Consider the following 9,874-nt stretch of genomic DNA (forward strand, 5'->3'; position numbering starts at 1 on the left):
TCAATTTAATTTGCTTGCAATGCTTCATAAAGCTCCTACGTATTTACAATCTTATCTCACTATTTCAAGTCACAATAGGCTTCAGGCATGGGCAACTGGCGACCCTCGGAGCAATTTTGTGCTGCCCCCCTGGGTGCCTCCAATTGGCGGCCCACTGCCCCACTGGGAAAATGCAGAGAAGAATTTCACTACAGTGATTAATCAAGGTTGGTTAACTGGATTGGTTAGTCAGATCAGAATTACGTTTATGTGGCCCCCACTGGGATAAAAGTTGCCCATTAATCACCTGTTATCAATTCTTAGTTTAACACATTTTATTTTAAACAATTTTTTAATTTATTTTCTTATTTCAATATTCAAACTATTAGGTGTAAATAGAGTAGACTATTATTACTAATCTTTAATAGATAAAATTAGGTCATCTGTTTTGCTCCACTGTACTGTACATCACCACTTTGCCTCTTCATTCAACATTGAACCATGATTCCTATCACAACTCAGGCTAAAAATAAAGTCAAACAAAGCCAAGATAAGCAGCTCAGCTGACAGTAGCTTAACACATCGCCTTCTAATTCAAGGACATCAATCTTATTATCTTTCCTGAGTGACCAAATTAAGTCTAAGTATTTTAGATTCCAACAAACAGCAGGAACTCTGTAACCTTAAAGACAGTGACCGACCAACGGAAATAACTTCTCTTAATGTGATGACAGGCATCTTTCATGGTGCCTCAGACAAAAGGAAGGCCTACAATTGCTTTTTGATTTGACTTCCGGCGGCAAACGATGGCTCCTAGGTGTTGGAGTGCATGTCCATATTCAGACCTGAGTTGTGCAGAGAAACTTAAACACTAAAATTGGAACACAAGTACCTTCATAAATAGACACCCCTTCACAGGGACACGCTGGATGCTTTAGCTCCTGCCAAGCTGCAGAACAATTTGACCTCAACCAGGGGTCTGCAATCTTTACTGCTTTATGGTATCACACTCCACATTACAGACATCAGAAGCTTCAAAACATAAAGCCTTTATAATCAAAGATGGGAAAGTTCAAATTGTCTAAGAAGATCAATACATTGAAGATCATTTGCTCGAAACAAAAATGTAACTGCAAAAGTAACTTCCCAACATGTTTCTGGTGTTTTCACAGACTGAAAGTTGTGGCAAAACAATGGCTGATGTTTTTTTGGGGGGTTTAAACGGAAAGATCAGAATCCAGCCGAAATTGTGAAAGTGATATTGCACAGAATACCAGGAACAAACTAGAACAAAAAAAATGTCTGGCAAAGAAACAGAAGAAAGAAGTAAAAGACTTCTATGTATCCTTTTCCGCAAAATTCTTCCGACAATGTCAGACTGTTTACAGCAAGCTAAAAACAAATTTTCGAGCAGAAATTTCAACCTTTTACATCTTTTTTTGAGCAAATAATCATCGATTTATTGATCTATGAGGCCTACACTATGTCTTTACCTAATAAAAAAAACTTGTTGTCCCTGGCAGCTATAACTATAGAACTACGGAATTTGAGAACTGAAGAAGGTTAAACAAGTTCAGTTGGAATGGCAGTTTGTGTTGCATGGCCAAAGACCAATAAGAACGGTGAAAAACCAAGCAATGTAAGAAGGGGGCCTGGGGTGCATTTCATCAAAATGCACATAAAAGAAGGTTAAAGCCTGGTTTACACAAGCCGTCTCTGACCACGCTGGCTTTTTCCATTTCATTAAACTCTTCTCAGCTTGAAGACCAAGCCAGCTGTCACTGTTTAGGTTAAGTGCACGTCTGCAGAGAACCTGTGAGGTCTATCACAGAGTTAATGGTCAGAGACAAGAGAACGCATGCGCCGCAGATTTAAAAGTCCCATGTCATGCTATTTTTCACCCATCTCCATGTGTTCTAAGAACCCCAAAAACATAGTATTTGAGGATTATTTTCCCAAACTCGCCTGTTTTAGCCTCTGAAAAGTCACTTTTTGAGAATCTCTACACAAACAGGCTGATTTGCGGCCTACTTATGCATATTCAGTGGGCGTGTCTATAGACGGGACACTGACTTCCTCCTCACAGCACGGTGATGTAGGACCAGAGGACGGCCCACCCACTTCATAGCTGAGCTCATAATGCTTTATAAACACGAGACAGAGCGTGGGGGCGGGGTGTTCGCCGGTACATACATGGATTGTAGAAAATACATACATAGCACTACGCAAAGGACGCTGACATGCTCACCTTTGTGGGCGTGTCTGTTTACATGTCAATCACGGCAGAGAGCTTCCTGGAGGCGTGGCTTCTCCAGCTCAGTGCCGCGAGGTGTTTGGACTCGCCCTACAGTAAGAAAGGAGCAAATCACCCTCTAACTAATGATTGAGGAAATCAATTAAAAAACATTTTGGGCATGTGTATGAAGCCCAAATAGACCTTTTATGATGTTTAAAGCACAGAAAAGTCGATTTACCATAACATGGGCCCTTTAACTCTCAGTAAACTGACAACAAAAACAAATGAGATGAAGAGGACGAGAAAAATTTCGTTTGCAGCCCAGACTTCATCACCATGGCGACTGAGGTGTTTGAAAGGGCCTTCCAGTTAGATCTCGGTTTAATCTCAGGATTAACCTAGCTAAAACCATGAGCTGGGTTGTATTACCCCTTAGGTCTAATGATGCCTGTGTTCAGCAGTACAATGTTAAAGTAAAAAAACAGAATTCTCTGACTATTTGAAAGTTAATTCAGTCAGTTTTAAATCTTCCATTTGATTTTGAGGTTTGAATACTGCCTTTTACATAAAATCATGTAAATCAAGATTAGAAAGTGATGCACTGTGGAGAGCATCCTGACAAACTCCATCATTGTGTAGTATGGCAACTGCACCATTCAGGCTCTCCAATGTGTCATTAAAACGGTCAAATTAATCTGCAGCGCAACATTCCCAACGTTTACAGGTCAATTAAAGCACCCGGTCACAAAAAGAACACAGCATCATCAAGGTTCTCACCCATTCACAACTCCCTGAGTTCACACCCCTGCGGTCTGACAAACGTCATAGAGTAAGAAAGCAATGACCACAAAACTAAAACTACCCATAAACCATCAGGTTAGTAACATGGACTGTGGTCATTTGTTTTTTAAGATTTTTTTGCACTTGAATGTTGCAGAAATTGCACATTTGCAGGTATTTATCTTTATTTTGTTCAGTTGCTCTTTTTATTTGTTATTACCTATTTTTTGGCTTTGTGAGGGCAACATACAAATAAAACAATTAGGTACATTTTATACATAAGGCTGACATTACGCTGTCATTTTTTATGACACTACACCTGTCATTACCATGACTAAGGTGTCATGAAGGCTGTCATTAAGTGTCCTTCGTTACCCTAATCCCAACCCTTTGTTACCATAACCTCCAAGCCCTAACCCCTCTAGATCTCTCCACTTAACCCAAAAAATGCCAACATAGCTCTAAAGGTGTCATAATGTAGTGAACAACACTTAATGACAGCCTTCATGACACCTTATTCATGCTAATGACAGATAATGACAGCGTAATGTCACATTACTGGCCTAACACAGGTCAAATAGTGGAGCCCAGAGTTCACAGCAAACATGGTGATACTGCTTTTAGTTGTTATGCTGCAAAGAAGTGGAACAAACTGCCAGCAGAGCTGAAGTCAGCATCCAATGTGAACATTTTTAAATCAAAGTTAAAGGCACTCTTTATCTCTACTGACCATGACTGAGAGGGAGATTTTTGGTCATTTTGTTGATGTAATGTGTTTGTTGATGATTTAAATGTTCTTTTTTTGCTGACTTTAATCTTCCTATTGATTTTAAGCTGTTGAATGTTTTCTGTTGCACTTTTTGATCATGTAAAGCACATAGAGTTGCCTTGTGTAGGAAATGCGCTATACAAATACATATGCCTTGCCTATGATCAAAGCAAACATGAACCTGACACGTTTTAGAATTTACTTGTGCAATCCAAATATTTTGCATATAGCGTCAGTATCTTGTTTTTTCAGATTATTGTTATTAATGACGTGGAATTTCCTCCTGACTGTGTGGTTTGTTGCTTTAGGTAAAAAGAAAACAAAGGCTGTCCTCAGCGGGGAACTAGCTGATGTGTGTTTAGGTGCAGGAAGGCCCACAGATGTCACCTGGCTGACCTATTTAGAGGGTGACGTTGCAGCACAAAAAAGGTTTTGTAACACAGCTGTTGGAATCAAAGTGCACATTTGGACTAAACTCAATTCTGATCTTCAATAAAAAAAAAAAACACAGTTCTGGGTTGGAAAAGTAAAAAGACACAAAGGTTCTGTCTCAGTCCCTGCCTGTTGAGAGTTCCTATTTCCTCCCACACTCTTCAGACATATTTGTCAGTTCAACTGGTGACTCTAAAATAAGGGTGTCGAATGTTGATATTTTATATCTGTCCGATATCGGCAACAAACCTAAAAAAGTATTCTCTGATACAAACATTCCTTTCCAGTGGCTGCTCAAGCGCATCTATCCATAGTTTTGGGCTTTTATGGGATTTATTAATGTCGTTTTTCAGGATGTTCTAATTTATTTTGATTAATTTTATTCAATTGTAGAATATTCTTGTGTTTAAGGTTAAAATGTGTGTAATCTATTGGTTAATGATAATTATCTGATCACTTGATCAAGCTTTTTATAACATTCCACATTACGAAATAAGTAATAAAAGTATGTGGGATGATCTGTGCTGATATCGTATCAGATTGATATCGACCAATACGAATGGTTGCAATATCGGTATCGTATTGGAAGTAAAAAAGTTTGAAAATATAGCTATACTTCTTAGAGCCTGAGAATATTTTTTATTTTATTTTTTAAATGATTGTTCATTTTGACAAACCTTTTATTTTATGCAAATGAAGTTCCAATTGTGCAAGATTTCATCTCTTCCTTTTTAAGTTTATACATGAGATGTTTACTGTATGCAAGGGAACCGTGGCAAGATTTATCATCAAAAATAAACATGGGGGGTGAAAGTAGCTTGTAACTTATACTTTGAGTACTATTTAATTTAGCTACTTTTTACTTGTACTTGATTATTTTATGTAGGACTTACTTGTACTTAAGTAATTTCAATCAAGTAACAGTACTTCTACTTGAGTACAATATATCCATACTTTTTGCAAATATGTGGATATAAACTCAGCGAGACTGTTTTTCCTTTTTTTGCTGAGTCAGCATGGAAAGAGGGTGATACTCCTATCAGTGCACATTTTCCACACTCTGGCCTTTTTTCCTAAGCAGCTCATAGGACAGCCTGAATACAGTCTTGCCATAATAACAAGTCCTCGTCTTTCCCAAAACATGGCTGAACTCTATGAGGACAAAAAACACCTTTAGTGTTGCAACACAAACTCTCTCTGATGATGCAGAAAACACAACCAGGCACATTAATACCATGTGCAGTTTCTGTGTGTTTTCTGTGAGCAGGGTTAAGTTCAAATATAAAATGTGTAATCACAGAATTGATAATTAAAATTATGATAATTATATTGGTAATTGAAAAAATTGGTTGCTGTTGTAATCATAATTGCATTGTGAGTGAGTTCAGATAATTGACTTTGTAATTGGTTTGCAAATTCTATAAAAACTGTCGATTACAATTTAATTAAATGCAAAACTGTGGAACCATGTTATAGTTCTATAGCTTACACATACATAGTTAACGATTATCAAAATATGTTTCATATCAAGTTTATGATAGATACTATTTTTAGTGTATTTTCCAGCTGATTTAAAGGAGACATATGCTTTTAAATCCTTCCTTTTTACATATAAATCATACAGTTGTGGTCTATATAAAGCGGAACTGCAAAGCTTGGGTCTGAATTCCTCATTATTATAGCTCCACAGGCCCCTTTTCTACCCTTTTCTGATGTGCTTCTGAGAGCAACTCGTTTTGGTGCGGTCTCTTTAAATGCAAATGAGACACTCCATACCCCTCCCCCTCTCCAGGTTGCAGAGGTGACACTCGGTTCAACTCCACCCTGTTCGGCCATTTTTGTAGTTTGATAGAAGAGATACGATTATGTAGCGGCGCAGAAAATGTTTATTCACACGTTATTTACAAAATGTCAACAACGGAAGACTTGTCCATCCAGCCTTACATGTTCGAGCCAGAGTCTGACCCAGCGGAGCGAGATTAAAATGAAGATGATGAACCTGCAGATCCCTAACAAGTGAGCTAACACAAGCACCGAGCTAACGCTAGCGCCGAGCTAACAACACGAAACGCATTTTAATACAGTCTTTTCGGAGCCAAAAACGGCAAAATGAAATGACTAATGAAAACTTTAGACTTAAATTAAATCACGTAGGTCATATCATCAAGGATCTAAAACGAGCACACAGCGCTAACATATGAAGACGGTGCAACTGCTAATGCTAACAAAACAATGACAGGGACGTCTTGTCATCACACTTTTTAGCGTTATTTCCAGCTTACCGAAGTGCCCTGTTTGTCGTCTCCAAAGATAGAAGGAATTGAACCCTCAATCAGACAAAGTCTTTCGGCAAATCCTTCTTTATACTGGTGGAGGTTGCAGACGCAGTCATCACGCGCACACAAAAATGACCTTACCCACAGATGTGGGTACATTTCCGTAAAAAATAAAACTCAACCAGGCACTTCAAAAAGGTTCTGATGCTGGGAGACGGTGTAATGAAGCGTGTGGGTTACTACATCCAACAACCGAACATTTTGACTTATCCTCTCGTAACTTCAGCATCCTGGAGCTTGGACTACAAAATAAAAGCGAGAAATAGAAATGGCAGATTGCTCGAAGTGTTGGGCCTGGAGTCGATGTCCTAATTCGGCAGTTCCGCTGCAAATACTGTGACGTTATTGTTCAAAAAACGTAATAGAGTATAGAAAAATCGAAACAGATTGAAAAATATGACCAAAACAGAATATAAAGATATCAACGGGGCACCTGAAGAGACTAATTTGAACTTTTCTGTACTTCTAAACACTCTAAATATACAACAAACTGCATTTGAGGGCTAAAAAAGTTGATTTAGCATGATATGTGCCCTTTAAGACATGGGTCAAACTGACCCGTTATTATAACAGATGCTAACAGAAAGCTAACACAAGAGGAAGGTTATGTTTTATGGGCTTATTTATTAAAGGCTCAGTAAATGTGAATGATTGTAATTGAGAACGTTATGTCTGACAGGAGTAATTTCAACATTTTAATTTTAATTGTAATTGGAAAAAATATTACAATTGAGCTGTAATTTAAAATGGATAATTTAAGAAGTAATTGTAATTAAAAAATGTAATTGAGCCCAACCCTGCCCAGGAGACACCAAAGCTATAATTACACCTGAAGATTTTCCAACTTGTGCCTAGTACTACAATATATTTCAATATCTCTATCAAAAAAAGTGTTTTTGTTTCTCAACCTTTTGCAGTGCAGCTGATTCACATGCATCAGAACAGCCTGTATACATACAGAGGGATATTGCATAGTCTGGACAGATATTTGAGTCAACACAGGATTGTTAATGACTGTTTGTGTGCAACATCATGCATAATCCATGTTGTGCAAAGATCTTAACATGTGGCAGTTATACAATTCTCTCATTTTACTAAGTCCTTGTGGTGTGCTGTAAGGCTGACACGTGATGTTTAACAGGATAACAGGCAAGAAAAACAATCTTTAATTAGGTTTTCACCACTAATATTGATTTGTGTCACTGTCATTTGTCATTTTGTCACTTTATTTGCATATTTCTGTTAAAACTCTAAGGGAGAGGTCTTCATTCCTGTTCACGGTGATAAACTCTCATGCATGTTTTAGTTATGAATCTACAGTTAATGAATGTCTGATCCTTTAGTTCTGCAGAGAATACAGAAGCATGTCACACAGTGTCACCACGTGTCAAACTCAAGGTCTGGGGAATGAATACGGCTCTTTGGAACAGCCAATTCGGCCCCCATTAGAAAGTAAAAATGACAGAGAAAACATAAATGATTGTATAAATTACCAACTAAATCCAAATACCCACACAAAAAAAAAACAAAAAAAAAAACTGCACAATATTTGCAGGGCTCACAGTTTCCTTATGCTTATATTGCATGATAGCGGTCATTTTTAATCTGAAATTGTTGAAAGAACTCTCAATTTTTTTTTTTTTAAATCCTGTCATTTTTCTAAAATTATTTCACAAAATTTTTACAGAAACAAGGAAATTTAAGTAGAGATCCATGCTCAGATCTTTCACTCAGTGCTTGGATATTGTCAGTGCTTTACATACGTTACATATCATTTATAAGTGGAAGTACAAACTAGAGCACATTCAAATTGCTTGAACTGTCACTATGCTAAACATAGTTTTGAGTTTAAAATCCATGCTACACTTGGCTAATTTTACAGTGGCATGGCCTGTAAACAGCCTTAAAAAGCATTGAGTCTAATGTGCACAACTAAGCAAAGCGGAGGAACTGAAAGTACACAATGTGCAGAACCATTATTCCTCTGGGTTTTCAAACCAATGACATCAACATGTTTCAGCGACTGCAACTGTATTTTTAGAAGCTAAATAAATGGTGTCGTGCTTCATGTGTCACATCAGACTCCCACATGAATGAAAATGTCAACCTTTGTAGGTTTAAATTCATTGTGTGAGTGACAGGAGCCAGCCGCTTGACAATGAAAGACGAATGAATAGGTTAGATGAAGCTCAACGGCAGCGTGCAGGAAAAAAGGCTGATCCTTTGATAATAATTCACATATTCATTTATTCAACAGAGCTACAAGAGTCCTTGAAGTGATTGCGTGGTTCTGCTTTTAACCCAATGCTATAAGACAGGCTAACATTGCAACAGCACAATACAAAACAAAAATTACAAAAAACAAACCTATTTGTGTGTCCTTCATGTATCATAATCATGGTCAACATAAATGTAGCATCAGTATATTTCTAATCACTGTGTTATTTTATTTTGACACTTTTTTTAATGAGCCCCGGGACCCTGAAAAGAAGCAAGTGGGTCGAAAAATGGATGGATGGATGTTTTAAATGAGAAACCCACTGTAGCTTATGTATTGGAAACACTGCAGTCTATATAAGACTAAGTCAGAGTTTCAATAAAAAGAACGCCTGTTTAGAAAATAGGCAAGCCTTTAGACAAGACTGAATATTCTTTGAAATTGAATTAATCTATCTGTTTCAACAGATACGTCATGGCAGGATGGCAGAGAACTTGCTTAAATAATAAGTTGGTAAAAATATTTATCACAAAGTAAAACATTGTAAAACTGTTTTTTTTTCCTTTCTAATTTTCTATTCTAGTGCTTGGAGGCGCTTCAGGGATAAAATAGCAGCGAAGTCAATGGAGCAAGTTGAATGGCTTGAATAAGGCCTAACTTCAAGCAACACTTTGAAAGATTTTCAGTAACTAAATTTAATTCAAGTGGATTTGATATTTCTTGACTTCCATTATCAAAGAACATTAAACTAAAAGAGTGATGGAAATAGTTAGTTATATCTTCTTCAAGTAAGATGTACAGAAGTACAGGTGTTCTATTGTATCACAAGTCATTTTCATTTAATTTGATTTATTTTAAGTGGATGTCCAACTAGATTATTTCTAGGTTTTATTTGAACGTTTAATTTATTTTTATTTTTATTTTTTTTGTTACATGATGCAAAATTGTTTTGGGTTACATCTGTGTTCATTTAAATCAAGCCATTGCCTCTTAAAAGCACACATCTCTTAGATCAATATGTTATTTTTAAGGTGGGTAAAAACACTTTTCACTTCACACAGTACAGGTCTTGTTGAAACCAAAAACGTTATGCTCTCCAGAGGCCCTGGTACAGCATCCTACAC

The 9,874-nt window shown here is 37.1% G+C and overlaps 1 long non-coding RNA gene across 1 annotated transcript in view; it reads right to left on the reverse strand.

Annotated features, from left to right (window-relative positions):
- Positions 1-9,874, reverse strand: part of LOC114456286 (uncharacterized) — an 87,215-nt gene that overhangs the window by 67,363 nt on the left and 9,978 nt on the right. The gene's annotated exons all lie outside the window — the stretch shown is intronic.

Source organism: Gouania willdenowi, chromosome 3, assembly GCF_900634775.1.
Source record: "Gouania willdenowi chromosome 3, fGouWil2.1, whole genome shotgun sequence".
NCBI lineage: Eukaryota > Metazoa > Chordata > Actinopteri > Blenniiformes > Gobiesocidae > Gouania > Gouania willdenowi.